The sequence below is a fragment of the Armigeres subalbatus genome, chromosome 2 (assembly GCF_024139115.2).
Source record: "Armigeres subalbatus isolate Guangzhou_Male chromosome 2, GZ_Asu_2, whole genome shotgun sequence".
Taxonomy (NCBI): domain Eukaryota; kingdom Metazoa; phylum Arthropoda; class Insecta; order Diptera; family Culicidae; genus Armigeres; species Armigeres subalbatus.
In genome coordinates, this window is record NC_085140.1 from 43,141,083 (window position 1) to 43,164,693 (window position 23,611).

General features: G+C 40.8%; 1 protein-coding gene across 7 annotated transcripts in view; it reads right to left on the reverse strand.

Moving 5' to 3' along the window:
• LOC134218493 (kazrin) overlaps window positions 1–18,433 on the reverse strand; it is a 410,880-nt gene extending 392,447 nt beyond the window's left edge. For 6 of the 7 annotated variants that reach the window (XM_062697575.1, XM_062697576.1, XM_062697573.1 and 3 more), the window contains exon 1: window positions 17,383–18,433. The gene's annotated coding sequence lies outside the window, so the exon portion shown is untranslated. The remainder of the gene's footprint in view (window positions 1–17,382) is intronic. The other variant, XM_062697574.1, reaches the window with a different exon arrangement.
• Window positions 18,434–23,611: the final 5,178 nt, after the last annotated feature.

Sequence of the window (23,611 nt, forward strand, 5' to 3'; positions counted from 1 at the left end):
AGATAGCAGATTGAGCACTCGTTTGAATCTTTGGGGCGGTCGCAGTGTCGATATGAGATCAATTTGGTTGTACTGCTCGTCTGAGTCCAGGGGGGCGGGCACAGTAGCATTTTGAGTTCATTCAGGTTTCTCTAAGAAGCTAGTAGAATGAGCGCTCGTTTGAATCCCTGGGGGCGGTCACAGTGTCGATATGTGTTCAATTTGTTTACACTTATGTGATAATAGTGGATTGAGCGCTCGTCTGAGTCAATGAGGGCGAGCGCAGTGTCGATATGAGTTCACTTTGGTTGCTCTTATGTGATGATAGTGGATTGAGCGCTCGTCTGAGTCCATAAAGGCGGGGACAGTAGTATTTTGAGTTCAATTTGGTTTCTCTTAGAAGATAGTAGAATGAGCGCTCGTTTGAATCCTTGGGGGTGGTCGCAGTGTCGATATGTGTTCAATTTGTTTACACTTATGTGATAATAGTGGATTGAGCGCTCATCTGAGTCAATGAGGGCGGCCGCAGTGTCGATATGAGTTCAATTTGGTTGCACTCATGTGATGATAGTGGATTGAGCGCTCGTCTGAGTTCATGAGGGCGGGCACAGTCGCATTTTGAGTTCAATCCGGTTTCTCTTAGAAGATAGTAGATTGAGCACTCGTTTGAATCCTTGGGGCGGTTGCAGTGTCGATATGAGATCAATTTCGTTGTACTGCTCGTCTGAGTCCATGAGGGCGGGAACAGTAGCATTTTGAGTTCAATTTGGTTTCTCTAAGAAGATAGTAGAATGAGCGCTCGTTTGAATCCTTGGGGGTGGTCGCAGTGTCGATATGTGTTCAATTTGTTTACACTTATGTGATAATAGTGGATTGAGCGCTCATCTGAGTCAATGAGGGCGGCCGCAGTGTCGATATGAGTTCAATTTGGTTGCACTCATGTGATGATAGTGGATTGAGCGCTCGTCTGAGTTCATGAGGGCGGGCACAGTCGCATTTTGAGTTCAATCCGGTTTCTCTTAGAAGATAGTAGATTGAGCACTCGTTTGAATCCTTGGGGTGGTCGCAGTGTCGATATGAGATCAATTTCGTTGTACTGCTCGTCTGAGTCCATGAGGGCGGGCACAGGAGCATTTTGAGTTCATTCAGGTTTCTCTAAGGAGATAGTAGAATGAGCGCTCGTTTGAATCCTTGGGGGCGGTCGCAGTGTCGATATGTGTTCAATTTGTTTACACTTATGTGATAATAGTGGATTGAGCGCTCGTCTGAGTCAATGAGGGCGAGCGCAGTGTCGATATGTGTTCAATTTGTTTACACTTATGTGATAATAGTGGATTGAGCGCTCGTCTGAGTTCATGAGGGCGGGCACAGTAGCATTTTGAGTTTAATCCGGTTTCTCTTAGAAGAAAGTAGATTGAGCACTCGTTTGAATCCTTGGGGCGGTCGCAGTGTCGATATGAGATCAATTTCGTTGTACTGCTCGTCTGAGTCCATGAGGGCGGGAACAGTAGCATTTTGAGTTCAATTTGGTTTCTCTAAGAAGATAGTAGAATGAGCGCTCGTTTGAATCCTTGGGGGTGGTCGCAGTGTCGATATGTATTCAATTTGTTTACACTTATGTGATAATAGTGGATTGAGCGCTCATCTGAGTCAATGAGGGCGGCCGCAGTGTCGATATGAGTTTAATTTGGTTGCACTCATGTGATGATAGTGGATTGAGCGCTCGTCTGAGTTCATGAGGGCGGGCACAGTAGCATATTGAGTTCAATTTGGTTTCTCTTAGAAGATAGTAGATTGAGCACTCGTTTGAATCCTTGGGGCGGTCGCAGTGTCGATATGAGATCAATTTCGTTGTACTGCTCGTCTGAGTCTATGAGGGCGGGAACAGTAGCATTTTGAGTTCAATTTGGTTTCTCTAAGAAGATAGTAGAATGAGCGCTCGTTTGAATCCTTGGGGGTGGTCGCAGTGTCGATATGTATTCAATTTGTTTACACTTATGTGATAATAGTGGATTGAGCGCTCATCTGAGTCAATGAGGGCGGCCGCAGTGTCGATATGAGTTCAATTTAGTTGCACTCATGTGATGATAGTGGATTGAGCGCTCGTCTGAGTTCATGAGGGCGGGCACAGTAGCATTTTGAGTTCAATTTGGTTTCTCTTAGAAGATAGTAGAATGAGCGCTCGTTTGAATCCTTGGGGGCGGTCGCAGTGTCTATATGTGTTCAATTTGTTTACACTTATGTGATAATAGTGGATTGAGCGCTCGTCTGAGTCAATGAGGGCGAGCGCAGTGTCGATATGAGTTCACTTTGGTTGCTCTTATGTGATGATAGTGGATTGAGCGCTCGTCTGAGTCCATAAAGGCGGGCACAGTAGTATTTTGAGTTCAATTTAGTTTCTCTAAGGAGATAGCAGATTGAGCACTCGTTTGAATCCTTGGGGCGGTCGCAGTGTCGATATGAGATCAATTTCGTTGTACTGCTCGTCTGAGTCCATGAGGGCGGGCACAGTAGCATTTTGAGTTCAATTTGGTTTCTCTAAGAAGATAGTAGAATGAGCGCTCGTTTGAATGCTTGGGGCGGTCACAGTGTCGATATGAGATCAATTTGGTTGCACTCATGTGATGATGGTCGATTGAGCGCTCGTCTGAGTCCATGAGGGCGGGCACAGTAGCATTTTGAGTTCAATTAGGTTTCTCTAAGGCGATAGTAGAATGAGCGTTCGTTTGAATCCTTGGGGGTGGTCGTAGTGAGATCAATTCAATTATTTTAATAAACCTACAATTTATAGTTTAGTTTCAATCCACAATAAATAGAAGTAGATTGTTAGAAACCCGGATAAAATTTAGAAAAATAAGTGATATTGTAAAGACTTCAGCTATTAGGAGCAGGACTTTGCGATTTCGTAGAAACTTCTTATAGTTGGGAAAATCATATTTGAAAAGAATTTCTACCTCTAATTGAATATTAAAAGGTTTTCTGGACTTGAAGATACAAAAGTTGAAAGTTTAATCATACATCGTGGAACCAATGCTAACAGAATCCTGAATTGGCATCAAAACATTTTCACTTGGTTGAAAACTACCAAAAATATGTGAAGTGTGATAGTACGGTTTTTTGTTCAAGAAAAACACGTTGGGGACATAGGAAGAGGGGTCAAAATCTACAAAAAATATGTGGATTGCTCTAGTAATGAGTAGAGACATAAGCCATTGAACTAATTATTTCATAAAAATAATTTATTTTTGATTAAAGAAGTTATGAAAATTTTCAATGAAATTGTTATGCGGATACATTCAGTACAAGCAAGCATGTATATATTTTCTACATTTCTTCCGAAAAAAGGCACAATTTGCATCGTGGTATACATGGCCAGACCCCCCTAAGATCTTAAATTCAATTACATGTAAAATGTGAACAGTACCGCCCATAATAACCTTTCAAAATTTCAGCTAATTTAACTTACTTTCGCATTTACTACGGTAATTCAATCGTTGTAACATCGATAAGTTGCATGTCTCATACCTCATTTAAGTTTTTGCGGGTAAATTGTTTAAGATTTGCGATATTTGTCTTCAAGTAATTCCAAATATCAACTATAAAATCATGGGCAGATTAAGTACCCAACATTTTATATTAAATATTCAAAAATAGCAAAGTTCATTTAATCATCGTACAATGTTCTGTGAAATTGTTTTGTAACATACCAACTATCGAGCGATCAGAATCAATTTCCAAATCGAATGTCGAATGTCGGAGGTGTATTTTCCTATAAATTTTGACTCAAAGCCCCATAAAAAACATCTAATCAAATGCGCCGCTTATGCTACAAGCGATTGAACTGAAATTTTGAGGTTGATATTCTCACCATAAGACACAATCCAGGGGGGGGGGGGGCGTGGAATTCGACAACTTTTTGTTTCCTGGGCGAGTCTACTGGATACTTTGCGTGGGCGCGGCGTTCATAGTGACTTGAGCGCTTGCCAGAGCCCTATGATGGCAAACACAGCACGAGTTTGAGTCTAAATATGTTGCACTGAGACGTTCATAGTGACTTGAGCGCTCGCCAGAGTCCCATGAGAGCGGACACAGCATGAATTTGAGGACAAAATTGTTACTCTGAGACGTTCATAGTGAATTCAATACCTAATTTCCATAACGACTTATCTGCTTTTGTAAATAAAGATCAAACGTCGATTTGACGAATCTGATGGCACTCCCACGCTAACCATCACCATCTACACGTAAGTGAAGGCTTCGGCTACCTGTTATGGTGTTGGTTTGCGTGGGAGTGCCATTAGATTCGTCAAATCGGCGTTTGAATCTTTGTTTACAAAACCAGATAAGTCGTTTTGAAATTTTTTCATTGAATTGAGTGCCCCCCAGAGTCCCATAAGGGCGGACACAGCATTGTTACTCTGATTCGTTCATAGTGACTTAAGCGCTTATCAGAGTCCCATGAGGGCGAACACAGCACAAGTTTGAGTCTAAATCTGTTGCACTGAGACGTTCATAGTGAATTGAGCGCTCGCCAGAGTCCCATAAGGGGGAAAACAACATGAATTTGAGTACAAGATTGGTACTCTGAGACGTTTATAGTGAATTGAGCGCTCCCCAGAGCCCCATGAGGGCGGATACATGAGTTTGAGTTCAAAATTGTTGCCTTGAGACGTTCATAGTGTCTTGAGCCCTCGCTAGAGTCCCATGAGGGCATGACTCAGAATCGATTTGATTACAATTTGGTTACTCGTAGGTGCTCATAGTTAAATGAGTGATCGTCTAAGTCCCATGTGGGTGGACATGAATTTGATTTGAGTACAATTCGGTTACTCTGAGGCTTTAATAGTGAATCGAGCGATCATCGGAGTCCCATGAAGGCGGACACAGATTCGATTTGGGTACAATTTGATTACTCTGAGCCTGAGGTGTTCATTGTGAAATGTGAGTCCCTTGAGTGGGCGGACATAGATTTGATTTACTCTGAGGCCTTCATAGTAAGTTGATAGATCCTTTGAGTTTTGTAGTGCACACATAGAATCAATTTTAGTACAATATGTTTGATTCGAGGCATCCATAATGAGCTCAGCGAACGTCTGAAACCCATGAAGTTAGACACAGATTCGACTTGAGTACATTATGGTTACTCTGAGACCTTCATTGTGAGTTGGGCGGTCTTGTGAGTCATGTGAGGGCGGCCTTAGTAGCAATTGGAGTACAATTTAATTGCTCTAAGGCATGCATAGACAACGGGGAAATACCCAGTCCAAGAGTTGGTGTCTTCGACACACGAGGGCTTCGTCATTGCCAAAATCAACGGGGTCTTCTTCTGCAGCTGCTATGCGCCTCCTCGATGGTCGATCGAGCAGTTCGGTCGAATGCTAGATTGTTTGACGGCTAACTTGATGGGGCGTAGGCCGGTGGTGATAGCGGGGACTTCAACGCTTGGGCCGTGGAATGGGGAAGCCGATCCACGAATCAACGGGGCAGATCCTGCTGGAATCACTGGCCATGTTGGATGTGGACTTGGCTAATGTCGGTACCAAAAGTACCTACAGCTGGAACGGTGCCCAGTCGATTATCGACGTTACGTTCTGGAGCCCTGGCCAAACGAGTAGTTCGAACTGGAGGGTAGATGATGGCTACACTCACAGCGACCACCTGGCGGTTCGCTACAGTATCGACTATACGACCAGCATTCAGCGGACGGAAGAAGGGGCGAGGCCTAGTCCTCGTATGTGGAAGACATCATACTTCGACGACGAGGTGTTTAAGAAGCGCTCCGCCGCGAGCACAATACTCTCGGTCTGAGCGGCGAGCAGCTGGTAACAGTACTCTCGCGTGCATGCGATGCCACCATGCCTAGGAAAGTCCACCCTAGGAATGGGAGACCACCGGCTTACTGGTGGACTCAAGCAATTGCGAACCTGCGCCGCGCCTGCCTACGGGCAAGGAGGCGGATGCAGCGAGCACGCACAGAAGAGGAGCGTGTTGAACGACGGGTGGCGTTCGTGGCTGCTAGAGCCGCTCTGAAGACTGAGATTAGATCAAGCAAAAAGCCTGCTTCGAGGGCCTGTGTCAAAGTGCCAACGCGAATCCATGGGGTGACGCCTATAGGGTCGTAATGGCTAAGACACGTGGGGCGATGGCCCTACAGAGCGGTCTCCAGAGATGCTGGAGAGGATCATCGCGGGCGCTTCCCACGTCACGACCCAAGTCCCTGGCCTCCCTTTGTGGAGCTGCCACGGGCCAGGGTGGCCGACGAGGGAAGAGTAACGGTGGCGGAACTTGCAGGGATTGCACAGTCCCTTAGTGTAGGTAAGGCGCCAGGACCGGATGGTATTCCGAACCTGGCCATCAAAGCGGCCATTGCCGAGGCTCCCGAGATGTTCAGATCTGTTATGCAGAGATGCCTGGACGAGGGAGTCTTCCCTGAAGCATGGAAAAGGCAGAGCTTGGTCCTATTGCCAAAAGCGGGAAAACCACCGGGGGGATCCGTCGGCATATAGACCAATATGCCTGCTTGACACGGCAGGGAAGGTGCTCGAGAAGATCATCCTCAACAGGTTGTTGATACGCACGGAGGGTGCGGATGGTCTATCGAGTAACCAGTTTGGCTTCCGAAAGGGTAAGTCGACCGTAGACGCTATCTTGTCGGTTACCAAATCCGCGGAGATAGCTATCCAGCGTAAGAGGAGGGGAGTTCGCTATTGTGCAGTAGTGACTCTCGACGTGAGGAATGCTTTCAATAGTGCCAGTTGGGCAGCTATTGCAGATGTGCTCCTGCGTCTTGAGTACCTGTACAAGATTCTCGGAAGCTACTTCCAGAATCGAGTACTGGTATACGACACGGAGGCGGGTCGGAAGTGCGTTGACATAACCACAGGGGTTCCGCAAGGTTCCATACTGGGTCCGGTGTTATGGAACGTCATGTACGACGGTGTCTTGAGGTTGAAGTTCCCGGTGGGCGTGGCAATCGTCGGCTTTGCTGACGATATTACGCTGGAGGTCTACGGCGAATCGATCGAAGAAGTGGAATTGACTGCAGCCCACTCGATCGCAATTGTGGAGGAGTGGATGAGTTCCAGGAAGTTAGAACTGGCTCACCACAAGACTGAGGTGGTTGTTGTTAACAACCGAAAGTCGGAGCAACAAGCGGTGATAAGGGCAGGCAACTACACGGTCACCTCTGAACGCTCCATCAAACTCTTGGGGGTAATGATCGACGATAAGCTCACCTTTGGTAGCCACGTCAATTACGCCTGCAAGCGTGCCTCCACAGCTATAGCGGCATTGTCCCGGATGATGTCCAATAGCTCTGCGGTTTATGCCAGCAAGCGCAAGTTTCTGGCTAGCGTTGCTCTGTCCATACTGAGGTATGGGGGGCCAGCTTGGCCCTGCGTATTAACTGCTACAGAACGAAGTTAGAAAGTACGTATAGGCTCATGTGCCTAAGAGTTGCGAGCGCGTACCGTACCGTGTCGCACGATGCACTTTGCGTCATCACCGGTATGATGCCTATCGATATAGTTATCGGTGAAGACATAGAGTGCTTCGAAATGCGCGGCACGAGAGGCATCCGTAGGACTGTCAGGTTGGCCTCAATGGTCAAATGGCAGCGTGCGTGGGACAGTTCCACTAAGGGTAGATGGACACATAGGTTGATACCGGCAATAGGTACGTGGGTCAAGAGGCGCCATGATGAAATCACTTTCCACCTGACCCAGGTCCTTACAGGCCATGGTTGCTTCAGACAGTACCTACACCGGTTCGGACACTCGGCCTCGCCCGAGTGTCCGGTGTGCGTAGGTTTAGAGGAAACGGCGGAACACGTGTTGTTCGTGTGCCCGCGTTTTCGCACAATGCGTGACCACATGCTTGCCACATGTGGTCTGGACACTACCCCGGACAACCTAGTCCGGAGGATGTGTAAAGATGAAGTTGGCTGGAACGCCGTTTTATCGGCTATCGTCCAAATCGTCTCGGACCTACACAGAAGGTGGCGCGTGGACTCGAGGAATGGCTAGTTCAGGCGCAAATAAGAGGTGGTCCAAGGGTTCGGAGTCGGCTTCATGGGTCATACCGGTGCCCTGTGGTCGAACTCGATCCTTTTATCGAACAAGTGGCCGCGTGAAGAACAACATGGTATCGTCGCTTTCGCGGCGTCGGTCAACCGGGCGGGTTCCGAGCCCGAGGACGGAAAGGGGTCCTCGTCAAGGCTGGGGCAGGCGTAGGCACCGCGTCGGCAAGTCCCTCTGTGTGCTGGCGAATAGGCCCTATCGCAGAAAGGTCAATTTGGGGTGCACGCGGCATCATCATTCTTGATACCAGTCGTGCAGAGGGAAGCGAGTCGACCCTGCCCACCTTCCGAGGACATAGGGCGTGGTAAGGCCACCTGGAAAGCCGGCAATGCGCTGGCACGACACCATGGTGTTCTTCTAAAAAGCGAGTCACGATGTTCGATGCTGCAAGGACACGCAGCTAACCTCGAGGGTGCGTTATGCACTGGCCCCCTTCGAAGCATTACTTTCTGGTTGTACCGAAGGGACGATGGGCTTGGCGGCAATGGAAACGGTTTAGCTGGTCGGGGATGCAGTCCTGCCTCCCTCATTGGAGGTGGCCCCTAACCCAGCACTTCCTGGTCAACCCAGGATGTCTGTTGAGCAGATTCCCCCTCCATTGTTTAGGAAGGAAAAAAAAAAAAAAAAGGCATGCATAGTGAATAGTTTGTTTTGGTCGATTGATGAACATTTAAAATTAAAATTTTAGCCGGTACACCTTATTAGTTTTCATTTTACCGTGACACACCACGATAACAAATTTGTCTTGGCTTAGACAACGGACAGCACTCTCATGCAACACTTTTGTTGATTAGTGATAAATTTTCCGATGCCGAAAAAAAATCTTTTTACTAGGGTAGGAATCAAACTGACATTTCTCAGCACATGCCACTAGACGATTGAAAATACCCAGAAGCATTTTAAACGTCCAAAACACATGGGCGTAAAACTGTTAATGAAGTAAAGCTTAGGAGTGTGAAAACTAGCATTTTTATGGATTGTTTGTTCAATGAAGATACCTAAATTTGTGGAGACGAAACTTAAAAAAAAAAAAAAATTTCGGGTGCAGGCGAAATTTAACGGACGTGGACGTAAGGATATTTGTTTAGTTTGTTGAGCTGAGTCGATTGGTATACAATACTATGGGTCTAAGAGCCTTTTATAAAAAGTTCGTTGTCGGAGTGAAATCATAGCCTTTCTTTACAGCAAATGATCAGAGTGCAAAATTTTCCTAAAAGCATTGCAAATTAGTGAAAATATCTTCAGAAGTTTCGATACTGGTTTGAAGCTATTTCAAAAAAGCATTCTAAGTTGGTGGTATTTCCTTTAGAAAATGTATCAATGATATGAGGTAATTAGAAAGGCTAGCTTGTCAAAGTTAGGCAGTCATCAATTCGAGGCGCGTAGGACCTCTAAATTAAGTAAGAGTTTTCTATAAATTCTTTTAGATAAAAATGCATTGGTTTTAAATGGAGGCGATTTAAATAGTCAATAAAAACTTGACTTGGACAGAGGGCGGAGTAATCAAGAAAAATAATCAAATATCCAATACAAAGTACAGTTGAAATTTCGATCAATGTTTTACTCATCAACATAATTGTTTTTGAAAGAAGTCGGCACATAAACCTGTAAAAATCATAATACGATGCATTACATTCAATGAGTTTAGAAAGCGAAATTTCATTGGTATTTTGAAAACTATAGGAGTTCCGTTCCATCACAGTGTATATTTTGGAGATCCTATTTCATTAGAATTTCACTTTCATTCTAACATGCCAATTGAACTCGAGCAAAAACGATGCACGCGCCACGAGTGATCGATTGGCCAACTAATGATTATTTGAATTGACCAGTAAATCAGTAAACGATGGGAATTTGAGGAGTGTTATGTCTGTTTGTCTGTGCTTTACATATGAATTCTTGTTTATGCAGATGTATATGACGCATCAAACTAATATCTGGTGTTACTCTGGCGGTATTACGTGTTTTGTTTGATCTAGAATAAGTATTAAATTGAATTTATTCACATTTAGGCGTGGGGCGCAATTTTCAAATCAATAAAGTTTGATGGGCGGATTTTCCAAGGGCGCAAAATTTTAAATGTATGAGTAACCAGCTCATGATTTGCCATGACAGCACTGTGTAAGACTCTTTGGTCAATTTGTAACAGGTTCCGGAAGTTCTGCGCAAGTGACATTTGTTCAGGGTGTATGGCCAATCCCGTATCGTTTTCACGAAAATGGCCATATCTCTGCGTATACCTAACGGATTTTCGATCTGCAGCCAGCATTGGTCAGCATATTAGTTCTAGTTTCTGGGAAAAACATAAAACATGATGGCAGCAAACGTCATATAAAATGAAAAGCAGCATAAAAAATGCATTTTAAACATACCCTCGGAAAACCCGGAACACCACCGGTGGCCACGGGCCAATCAGAGGTTTCACATAAGGCCAGTATACGAGTAGAGTTTCCAAGTCCGATGGTCCCAGTTTGATCAAAATCGGATCATTCTACGCAAAGTAATGCTGATTTGAACTTCGACAATTTTTTGCCTATCTCAACCTTTTTGTCTAACCCCTGTAGAATCATTATTACAATCCAGCCGTTGATTTACTTTGGCTGCTGCCTAATCAATGACATGATCCGAAATTTCTTTTTCATTTATAAATATGGGAAGATCCATAAAGTACGTCACGAAAAAATTTGCATAAAAATATGAAAAAAAATTGCATGAAAATATGAAAATGTGAAAGTATAAAAATATAATAATATGAAAGTGCAAAATAATATTTTAAAGATACGAAAATACAAAAATATGAAAACATAAAAGTTTTAAAATATTGAATATGCATGTATAATATAAAATTTGAAGAAATATGAAAATATTGTAATACATATAAAAATACAAAAACATGAAAATGATAGAACACAATAATATGAAAATTTAAGGATACACCCAGGTTTTTTTACACGGTTTGGCTTTAGTCGTTTAAGACTTTCAGCGTCAATTAACCCCACGAAAAAATTCACAAAAAATCAAAGAAAATTCAGGTGGTATTTAAGAAGCTGTGAAAGTTCGGGTTAACAAAGAATTAATGAATACCAACCGTGTAAAAAAAAACCTGGGTGGATAAAAATAATAAAATATAAACGTGTAAAATTATGGAAGTAGGGTAACGGTACCAATATAGCTGGCAATGAACTTACCCTCACGTAAAGGTGTCTAAGAAGTATCATTCACTTTCATACACCAAACTGTGTTACTTGAGCCACGATAATTTCAGTGCAGAATGTAAGCACATTCTGTTCCACAACTTTTCAGGGCATTACATTGATATTAATGCGGACTATTCTCATTTGTGCCGAAAAATTCATAAAAAAAGCTGCGAAATAAAAATAACACCATTTTGAAGAAAAAAAGAACATATACCCTAGTAACATTTTGCTTTTATAACACTCTTGTAGAGCATTATAAAACTTAAAATATTACTTGGGTAATATAATAATTTTGACCGATTTTTTTCGAATTCCAGTCAGTTGCTTACAACTAACATGGACAGTGAAGTTGAATGCAAAAACTGATGAAATAGATCTTTGTTTTCGGTAATTTTGCAGAAATGGGTCGAGTGTAGCATATTCCTTTGAAATATATTGTTAAAATTAAATCCTGCGATGATGCATGTCTCTTTTTCAAAGAAATCCTAAAAGCTTCCGATTACATACCGTAGTCGAACGATTTTAGAAAAATTTCAATAAAGGCTAGCCCAAAGACAAACGAGGCAGAATAAGCCAGCTTTCGGCAAAATATGAGTAGAAATTTCAAGAAAACAGTGAACTAAAAGAGTAAATGAGTAAATCATACCAAAGTCGTGCAGAATTGCAATATTGAATACCATCAAGATATGTGAACTTAATTCTGCCTAGAAACGAAATTTGAAGTGGCGCAGAAGGCACGGCAAGCTCTGCTTCATCAGGTGAAAAAAAAAAACATAATGGCTTCAATTGTAGTGAGATGTACATTACCTGCACAAGTAATGTCCCAGTAAACCACATATCGTATAACAAACAGCAAATAAAGTCGCATTTACGTCCATCAAAAATCTGAATCGCATTGAATATCGAACTCTGTCAGATTATTGTCGAAGGATGTTGTATTGAATGCATCGTTACGATAATTTTTACCGTAGTGAAAATCAATCGTTATTGTGTGAATAAAAACTCGTAATGACTTATACTCCTTGCAATATCCTATATGAGTGCGAATGAATGTCTATGTGAATCGTAATACAATCGAAACCAATTCAGCAGTTGTAAAGATATAAATTGTGTAGCTTATGTTGGACAAAAATCCGAATTACTTCAAGATGTGCAGTATGGTGGAGTGGTAGAATATCCGCCTGCAAATCCAAAGATCGCATGTTCGAGACTTGGTGTTGGTAAGATTTCTTTTATTTTTCATATTTTTATGTATAATCGTAATACTGTTCTTATGATGTCGAAAATCGTATAATAAAACTCGTATGTACCTATATCGCCTCCACATTGGTACGTATATAGCCAATCTGTGCATTATATACGATTAAGTTGGTTCTTATATGATAATCTATATCAAGAGATATAGGTACCAAAATGTTGACTGGGGTAGTTCCTTCGGTCAAAAAGTCGCATCTTGATGGTTGACAATAGTATTTGTGCGATTTGCACTTAGAACAGGTTGTCAAAATTAGTCGAAACCTTGGTGATGAAGTAATGGTGATTGATGATAAGGTTTTCTTAATTTCGAGAAAATCGTTGATCCCTGTGAGTATCGACTAGGATTAAGTCGGAGGATCACTTCGAAATGCTGGAGATAAGCGTAATCAAGCACGTCGAGCCATTCATGGGACCAGAACTTACCTTGCAGCATGAGCATTAGCATATGCATGGTGACCGTGCGTTTCGTAGTTACTACTCCGTGATTGACCAGAACAATCGCAATTGCAAAGGGAACCAATTGATGGAAGCATGTGTGGTAAATATTTATGCAATGAAAGAATAGAAATCAACTATCTCATGATTTCTATGAGCTCAATTTCATATTCTTATATCAAAAAAAAAAGAAATTTTCATGAGAAGCCTGATAAATATTAAGGGTATGCGATAACACACTTTTTCCTGACGAAACGAAACGAAATTTAAAATGTCAATGTTGATTCGAAACGAAACGTTTTTTTTCCGCGGATTTTATATTGAATTGGTTTTACATTATGTACGCAATTCTGAAGTCAAATAACTTCTTTGTGATCAATAAAGTTATAGTAACAGAAGAAGCAGTCTGTGATATATTGCCGCATTCCCGTTTATATACCATTGGCGACAAGGTGATACCCCATTCATCATGCAGTGTGTGCCCCCGAATATGCTCAGTTTAAAATCAGTTCAGTTTTATATCAGTAGATATATAAAAAAATGTTAGATTTTTTTTTGTGTTTGGATTCAAATTCTGTAAGAAAAACCTTATTTCACTTAAGAGTTATGTAATTATGCTGAAGCATACTTCATATGGGGTCGTACTCTAATTATGTAAGCACTTATTGGGGGAGGGGAGTCTACTATTTTTCTTATTGCTCCATGTAAATAAAAAATATTTCTATGGGAAAAATCTTACATGTTGGTAGGAGGGAGGGGGTGGGATGTTGAAAAACCCAGAAAAAAATGCCTATGTATTTAGTGTTCGGCCCCATATTGTCTTATCAGCTTATGGTATTGTGCTAATTCGAATCTAGAAAATTAATGCAACGATTTTGTTTTTTAACTACCGGGATACTCATTTATATATTCACATCTGCCAGGCGTAAATGCAGATAGAGAGATGTTAATAGCATACATTTGCTCACTAGAATAATCCTCTCCATCTTTCTAAAATGCACAAAGATATGTATTTCAGATTGTATATTAGAAATGTGATTGCAAAGTTTTTATGGCAGCAGTTTGCCAGATATGAAGAAATAATTTTTACTTTCTCATTCAAAACGTTGCACCTAAAGGTTATCATTTCCTTCCAAATTTGACATTTTTCAATGAGGTTCGGAAACCCACAGTTTTCTATACAATCAGCTCGACGAACTGCTATTAGGAGAGAAAAATTAGTTTGACACTCATAGTTATAAGAGACCGAGGGATGCTCTGCATCTCCGTGAGCGCCACTGTAAAGGAATCGTTGGTTAGTTGAACAGATAATTCAAGTAAAGCCCCCTTGTAAGCAACTAAATGTTTATTGTAAACAAAGTTATTTTGTAAACTCGAAAACGAAAGCCATATTTCAAATGAATTCAACGCACCATCAATGTGAAAGAAGCGCTTTAAATAAACTTCACAAGGAGTCCGCACCATGGCTTTGCCTTTTTGACTAAGTCATACTGATCTAATTCATATCTAATTAGATTTACACTCTGAACTGACGTCTTAAATATTGAGTCGGATCACTTTTCATATAAATAGGATAGAATACTTAAAGATACTTTCCGTTTTCTGATAGACATTTCTGATTTTTATAGAAGAAAACTAAATAAATATTTGTCGAATCAGGATAAGATTATGTAGTAAGCGTTAATCGAAAAAAATGTATAACATTAGGTTTTGAATTTCGCGGAATTTCGTTCCGCTTCACCTGAAACGAATTTTTTCGAAATACCGCATACACACTTAGTTTTTCTTTCTGCAGCTCGGCAAAAATCCGCACTGACATGCACATATCCGTGGCTATTAAAAAAATACCTGTTATCCTATTTTCGCTTATTAACACTCAAAAGGCCAAGATCTTCAGGTCTTCTTTTTGAAATTGATCGTACCTTTGTTTACTTTCAACGGATCAATGTGCAATTTTTAGATAAGGTCCAGTTTTTATCGCTGTTTCAATTTCATTAAGACTGGTGCCTAGATTCCGGAATTATTCCAGATTTCGTTGGGGTACCTTCGATTTGGCGTTTGGGGTATTTCGACGGAGCTTTGTTTTTATATGGAGCTCAGTTATACGGGGCAGTAGTAGGAGAGGACATTTTCATTTTTATCCGAAACATGTCATGCGACCGCTCATTCTTCATGATTTCTTACGAATAAACGTCTGAAGAGTCTGCAAAGTGCAAAAGGCCTCATTGGCCCCATCCTCGAAACCTTACGTGGTGCCCCTGTAGGAGGCGACATTTCCGCTTTCGATCAAAACAGGTCAAGCGGTAGCGCATTCTTCGCGGTTTCTGTAGAATAAACCTTTGTAAAGAGGTCCTCATTAGCCACTCTCGGGACAACACGGAATTTCCCAGGGAAAACTGTAGGAGGGAACATTTCTGTTTGCAGACCAGAAACATGTCATGTGACAGCTCACTCTTCATGATTACTCAAGAGTATATTTTTATAAATGTATCATATAACCTAATCATTAGTCCACCTGGCCGAAAGTTTGCAAATGTCTGCAAATGTTTGCAAATGTTCAGAAATGTCGTTCGGCCGAAAAGTTCATTTGACCGAGAACGTTGATTGACGTGTGGCTAAAATGGCCATTAGACTAATACGGAAATTTCGACCAAAACGGCATTTTCAGTCAATTGACCTATTAGGGCAAATTACTTTGGGCCAGTTAGGCCGTATGTACCTTTCGGTCGTATGTCCTTTTCGACTGTATGTAAGTTTCGACCAAATAAAATTTTCGGCCAAATCATTTTCGTTCCTATAACCATTTCGACCAAAAGTTCGTTTCAGCCAAATTGAATTCGGATGGTCAAATGGAATTCGAACAAATGGCTTTCACTGAATGACTTTCTGCCAAAATGACGGGAAAGCCGTTTGGCCGAAAGTTGTTTTTCCGGACAAGCCGTTAGGCCGATACCCATCTGATCGAAATTTCATTTGCCCGAAAATATCGTTCGGCCAAATAGGTTAGTCGAATAGGATAGTTTTTGACCCTTCCTTCGGAAGTGTCTATAATTTCACTTTGTATGCGTTACGCAGGTGTGTTACGTATTAATCTATCAAGAAATCTCGTGAATTATTAAATAAAATGTATGGTATTTGGAACAAATTCACTTTGACATTGAAAATATAATTATATCAAATGATATAAAATGGAATTATGCCTATTTTTCTGATTTGTTTCAAAGAAACAAATGATTTTAATTGAGGAACATATAGAAGCATGTACAAATGTGTCTCTGAAAAGCAAAAACGTTAAAATTGAAAGGGATTTCAAAAAATTCTTCAGTGGAAGCTAGATAGCAAATGTGAGCATGTTTTGAGACACTAATAGATCACTTGTATGCATGTATGTGTGCGTTTGTGTGCGAATTCTGAAAATTACCACCATAGACATCTAGCTCATTTTTAAGGTATTGAACAAGATTAGTTTTATCAAATTAGACATCCATAAGGCGAAATATATGTTATTATTGAACGCTATTGAGTTTCGTTCAGATCAATGACTGATTTAGTCAGTTCTGGATTAATTAATATCAAGGTCTCTGGAAAATACGAGTACATTATATGTAGGCTATTTGTAGGCTATTTTCGGATTGGAAATTGTCTCGATTTCCCAGGGCATGAAAGTATTAGCCTCATGATATACCCAGGGCATCGTGTTAGCCTCATGATAAACGAAGGCAAGAATGGTAACTTGGCTTAGAGACCTGTGGAAGTGCTAAATGAACACTAAGCTGCGAGGCGGCAATGTCTCAGAAGAAGAAGAAGAAGTTCATGGAAAATTTTGTAATTGTTCATCGCTAGTATTGAATCATTTATGGACATTTTGTATTCGATGGGACATTTTGATTTCATGGATTAATTATTTAGGAAAATTTGATATATATTTATTGCTGAATCTCTATTTCTTTATTGACAATTTCCTATTGTTTATGAAAAATCTCCAATTCTTTATGGACATTTTATTTTGCTGCCGAAGGCAATTATCAATGTACCTTAATTGATAATAATTGTCAAACTATTTCTATATATGATTAGTTGCATGTAATAAAAAAAAGTTCAAACCAAACCTGGACTTGTTCTTAATTTCTGCAACTAATCTTTTTTGGCGTATACAACAAAATGATATAATTACGTGCAAAAAAACCTTCATATTCAACAATCCGTTTTATGAAAACGGATATTGTTGGCAGCGGCAGGGGACCCTTTCGCGGAAAAACCGAAGCGTAATAATCTGTCAGGAATATTGGTCGATTACTTTAATATATTTTTCAGCCTAAAGAGGACTTGCTAGTTAACCTGTAGATTAACCGTTTATCGATGCTTTTGTGCCAAGTTTTTCATTGATATCATCCTAAAAAGCGTATAAAAGGTAAGTAATACAAATTTTAACTTACCTTTATAACGGTTAGTAGATTTTTTCATATATACGATTGGTTGTAGAAACCTTCCAGTCTGTTTGTTTTGAATCGATTTTTTTAGATTTACGCTCTACGCATGCAAATTGCATTTATTCGCATACCACTGTTTTTGCTTGTTACTACTCGCAAATTCCCAATAGCTCAGCATATCCCGCATACGTCACCGAAATGGCAGAATAATTTCTCCAGCCGCATGCACAAGTAATCCACTGTTTTCTCCGTCGATACGCCAAACAACTGACTCCCGCACACACTTGCACAAACGCACGCAAACACTTGAGGAACTTCTCCTTTCGCTTCTTCTTCTCCTTCTTCGCACACCACCCACCGGAGAAACCAAGTCCTCCTTCCACTTTCTTTCGCAATCTAATGCGCTCGCAATGAAACTTCGTTTTGCTCCAAGTCGCCTGTTTCGATTTTCAAAATCACAACCCGCACTTTGTGCCTTTCGCTAGAACGAGAGAGTGCACCAATCCAACATATTTCGTTCTCCCTGCTTGCACCTTCCAACTATCCACCACCCTTCTCCGAGCACAGCGACAGGACTCCCCACAACAGATATGCCAACAAGGAGCACACTATCCAACTTTCACCCAAAACAACAATCGACCGCTGCTGATCTGACTGCCAATCCTTCTTCTTCTTCTTTTTCTTTCCCACTATTGTGGTTGCTATTCCTTCACTTGTGCACCTTCTGGTTCAAGGCTCCCGATAGATGGGTGTTAAATTTTCACCACCCACCGCCTCACACTGCGTGCCATTCCAAGCTGCGAACTCCCCCTGGGCTAGGCCTTCACCAGCTGCACTACAATATGCGTTGTGCGGTTGTGTAGTGCCGTCCGGTTTGGGGGTGGTTTTCCAACTGTCTCCACTCTTTCCCACTGTTTGGCGCGTGCCACCCACCGTTCCGGCAACCCGTTTCAGTACAGAATCCCTTACTGGGAACCGCTGGCGAAGGGCGGGGAAGCCTTTCTGCAAGTTAAAGCACCGACTCGACTCGGACCGCGATAAGAATGGAACTGACGGCGACCGATGACGTTAGAGAACTGTTGAGTCGAGCCGTCCGTGCAGTGGTTCTTTGTGATGACGACGACGACGAGAGAGCCACCATGGCACTCAGCAGCGCTCTAGCGCCGGCGAGGGGGGTCGATTCAGTGCGCCTGCTGCTGATATGGGCTACTGATAAGGGGAAGGTACGAAGCATGCGCGATACGGCGTGGCGAGTGGAATGTCATCTCGCTTATCAGGTGACAGGTTGGTTCGCGTCTCGGGTGGGAGGGTGATGTCAAAGGTTAGGAATTTTTCGGGACGATCGAGGCAAGAGTGACGTTTATGGAAGAAAAGTGGTAAATTTGATTGGTTTTGTATCGTTTTGAGTCAAATCTCGAACAGACTCATATTACGAACGCTTTATTACATGGAGATTGATCTGAAATATTTCGTTATAAACGAATTTTCTCGGCAGGCGTACAGATCAAGGATATTTTAATCGTTCACTAATGAGATAATGTTGAAAATTGGCATTTTAATGCATGGTTGTGTTTGGAATATGAGATAATTTTTACTATGCGTGTTCGGCATTTGAGACAACGTTTGGCAGAATAAAAACTTCTATTATTGATAGTTAACATCAATAAAATTAGATTATCGAGTCTTATATGAAAGTTCTATTCTTTCGCTATCCAATGGAAACTATTGATCTATTAAAATATTATAAATCATGTGCCTTAAAGACGCCCGAAGTGAAAATTGCGTTTGAGTATTTGGAATATGAATCAGAACGGTATTTTTTTTAAATTTGAATCTAAAATAAAATAGAACACTATCGTTGGTTTTCCCAGCAGTATTTACGTTATGCTGCATGCCGCTACCTTCCAACATCAACAATTCTATTGTCACATCCTATCCTAGGGCAGACGTACAAATCAAGGACATCATAATCGTTCACTAATGAGATAATGTTGAAAATTAGCATTTTAATGCATTCAAGCTGGTGTTCGGAATTTGAGATAATTTCAACTTTGAGTGTTCGGCATTTAAGACAACGTTTGGCAGAATAAAAACTCTATTATTCAATTTAAAATTAATAAAATTAGATTATCAAGCACTTATATGAAAGTTTTATTCTTTCACTACCCAATGGAAACAATTGATCTATTCAAATATTTCAAATCAAGTGCCATAAAGACGCCCGAAGTGAAAATTGCGTTTGATTGTGCGGATTATGAATCAGAACGGTATTGGTGGGCTTTAGATTATTTTTTATAATTTGAATCTAAAACAAAATAGAACACGGTCGCTAGTTTCCCCAGCAGTATATTCGTTATGCTGCATTCCGCTACCTTCCAACATCAACACAACATAATTCCCTGGGTCCATAGCAACAACTCGATCCGATCCAACTGCACACGCGAAGACGGAAACCGATGAGGTACGCTGGACTCAGCCACCAGGAAGTCTAAGTGTTACTTCGGACTTGACCTCTGTTATTTCGAAACTTGTCTGACTTGAGTCATAAAGGGACAGTTTTTTTCTTGAGTGACCACACGAAAGCTGACTAAGCATCGTTTACTGAAAACAACTGTCCCACCGAGAGACCACTACGGAGAGAATATCCAGCAGTTTAAGTGGAACAGAGGGAAGGAAGGCCCACACACCGAACCACATCTTTTTAACCAGACGCTTAGGCTCCAGGAGATGCTGATAATACTCTCGTAAGTACAAACGCTTTATTTATAAAATAAGTGTAATCCAAGTGCAATGCAGTTAGAAAGTTAAAAAGTAAAGAAAGTTTAAATTGTTGCCATCATCCGGTAGGAAAACCCTGTCAGAATATTATAATCAAATAAGAAATATTGATGCGGCTATTAGGTCAACTGCAGCTTTAATGGACGATTATGAAACTTCAACTAAAGCAATCAATAATTTCATAAGTCTTATATCACACACACGGTTCATTGACGGTCTCAATGATGAACTGTCTATGCATGTTAGAAGTTAAAGGCCAAACTCATTAGAAGAAATATACCCAATTACCATGCAATATTCGAATGCTGCATTTAACGAAAGTCAATCAAACCAACAAATCACACTAATAGCAATAAACCAAGAATGACAACAGAAACGTACATCAATTCGAAAAGAAAATAACGACCCAACAGAATCCGACAACTTATATAAAAAAATACCAAAATTTTTCGGATTGAATTAAAACTCATAAAAACCTGAGCAACGAAAACGATTCAATGAGGACAATGTAATCCAGACAACAAATCAATAACAACCAAACAAACGAGACAAAGCAGGAACCCGTAGAAATAACTGTAGAAACTTCGGTACTAGGGTCTTGTGAGGGTGAGAAATATTAGAAATTGGGCAATACACTTCCAGTGTGCATTGATGACAGAAATGCAAATATCATCCGTACAACGGTTCGGTTTTCAACATTGACTAGTGAAAAGCAGGCCATGACTTGGCCTCTTTCCTCGTCGGGCAACGAACGGAGTTGTGATTGGGACATTTTTTCTTCGGTTTCGACATGTGATTTCGAAGGGAAGAACGCCGGAATAAATGATTTGTTTTCTAATCGGTTTCGACTTGTGATGTCAAAAACGCTCTTGAAGAGCGTCGGATTGAATGATTTGTCCTTCGGCTTCGACTTGAAAAGAGTAGTATTGAACGATTTTCTCGTCGGTTTTAACTTGTGATGTCGAAAACACTTTAGAAGAGCGTAAGATTAAATGATTAAATCTTTGGTTTCGACTTGAAATGTCAAAGACGCTCTGGAAGATTGTCGGATTGAATGATTTTCTCATCGGTTTCGACTTGTGATGTCAAATACGTTCTGGAAGAGCGTCGGATTTAGTGATTTTCTCAGTGGTTTTGACTTGTGACTTGTCGAAGACGCTCTGGAAGAGCGTCGGATTGAATGATTTGCTCATCGGTTTTGGATTGCAATGCTGGTTATAGGAGGAATGACGGATTTGGCAGGTTTTGTTCTATTATTGTCAGGGTTTTTTTATGACTGATTATGCTCAAATTTGGCCTAAACATTCTTTGCATATTAAAAAATATTGTGGCCAAATTTCATAAAATTTGGTCGACAAAAACCCCCCTGACAATAATAGAACAAAACCTGCCAAAGAAGTCTTTTCCCCTATTTACAAAAAAAAAAGGTAAGAGAAAACAGCTAGAGGATCATGAAAAAATGCTGCATGCATTTGTTAGGCAAATAGGGTAGTGAGCTAATTCCCGTCGTAGTAGGTAATGCTTGGTTTTCAAATCTAATTTATACGCTATCTCAACTACTTACTCTAACTAAGTTGTATGTAGCACGTATTTTAGAGTCCCTAGTTTTCATTGTGTACTATTAGCGCATTGAACAAATCATAGAGAATCGGCAATCCAAAACACCCTTCAAAATTTTTAAATTTGTCTTATGAAAATCTGTTTACGTCCATGAGAATTTTCATTCGTCCAGTCTAAAATACGATGGATTGCTGTCAAATAAATCTGTTGGTATTGGTGTGCGATTTCTACAAGTACACCAAGTTAGTTTTTTATGCGGTATCATACCGTGTTAAATAAAAATAACATAAATTCAATTAATATTGGCTTGTTCTGAATATGATATGTGTACATTGTGAAACATAGAATAGAATATGTGTATGGAGCATGTTCGCGGTTATCCATGAAACACCTGAAGTGGAGGCATTCAGATATTTACGCGTAACCAATGATCTACAGGCCTGTTTTGTAAATGTGATGTACCCATTGTGGTACATATGATAGAATCTGCATATGGAAGATCTTCACGATTATCCAAGAAATCCCTGAAGGGAAGGCCATCAGGTCTACAGGCATAACCAATGATCTACATGTCTGTTTTGTAAATGTAATGTACCCGTTGTGGTACATATGATATAATATGCGTATGGAAGATCTTCATGGTTAACCAAGAGATCCCTGAAGTAAAGGCCTTCAGGTCTTCACGCGTAACCAATGATCTACAGACTTGTTTTGTAAATGTAATGTAGCCATTGTGGTACATATGATAGAACCTGCGTATGGAATCTTCACGGTTATCCAAGAAATACCGGAAGTGAAGGCCTTCAGGTCGACACGCGTAACCAACGACCCAAAGGGCTGTTCTGAATATGTTATGTAACCATTATGAAGGGAGCATGTACCATATTTGAAACTTTAGTTCCGCGTTTAGATCGAAAGGCCTTACTCCAGAGACATCTTGGATGACCATGAACATATGCTATGAACGCATTCTGTTCTATGTACTACAGAAAGCATGTACCATAAACCGGAAAATTGATCTTTAGTTACGCGTGTAGATCAAAAGGACTTACTCCAGGGATTTCCTGGGTGATCAAGAACATTTGACTTAGAACACATTCTGTTCTTTGTACTACAGAGAGCATGTACAATATTTGAAACCGGAAAACTGATCTTCAGTTACGCGTGTAGATCAAAAGGCCTTACTCAAGGGATTTCTTGGATGAACAAGAACATATGCTAAGAACACATTCTGTTCTTTGTACTACATAGAGCATGTACCATATTTGAAACTGGAAAATTGATTTTTAGTTACGCGTGTAGATCGAAAGGACTTACTCCAGGGATTTCTTGGATGACCAAGAACATATGCTGTGAACACATTCTGTTCTTTGTACTACAGAGAGCATGTACCATATTTGGAACCGGAAAATTGATCATCTACGTATCCTTTCTCTGTACCACAAGGAGCATGTACTATACTTAAAACAGGACTGCAAATCTTTGTTCCTGAGCTCAAGCCATTTCTTGGATAACTGGATGACTTATCTGTGACTTCATGTAGAATAACTATCATTTCGGTCAATTTTGAAAGTCAAATTTAAAAGTTTATTTCGGTTCCAGTTAACCAAAAATTTCCGTTTCGACCGCATAAAAATGGTTTTGATTGTGCTGCCATTCAGTTAAATGCATCAGTCTGTCAAACAACTAACACACATGCTTAACATGTACGTGGGTAGTGCTGCCAACAAATTTTTATATTGAAATTATTTCTCCTGTTTCAAACTTTTGGAATAGCTGAAAATTTTAGTATGAATGACGAGTGTGTATGCAAAATATTTATTTGGAAGACTTTACTTTCATTACGCTAGCGGAAAATAATTGAAAAACCTACTTTTATTGACTGCATGATGTATTA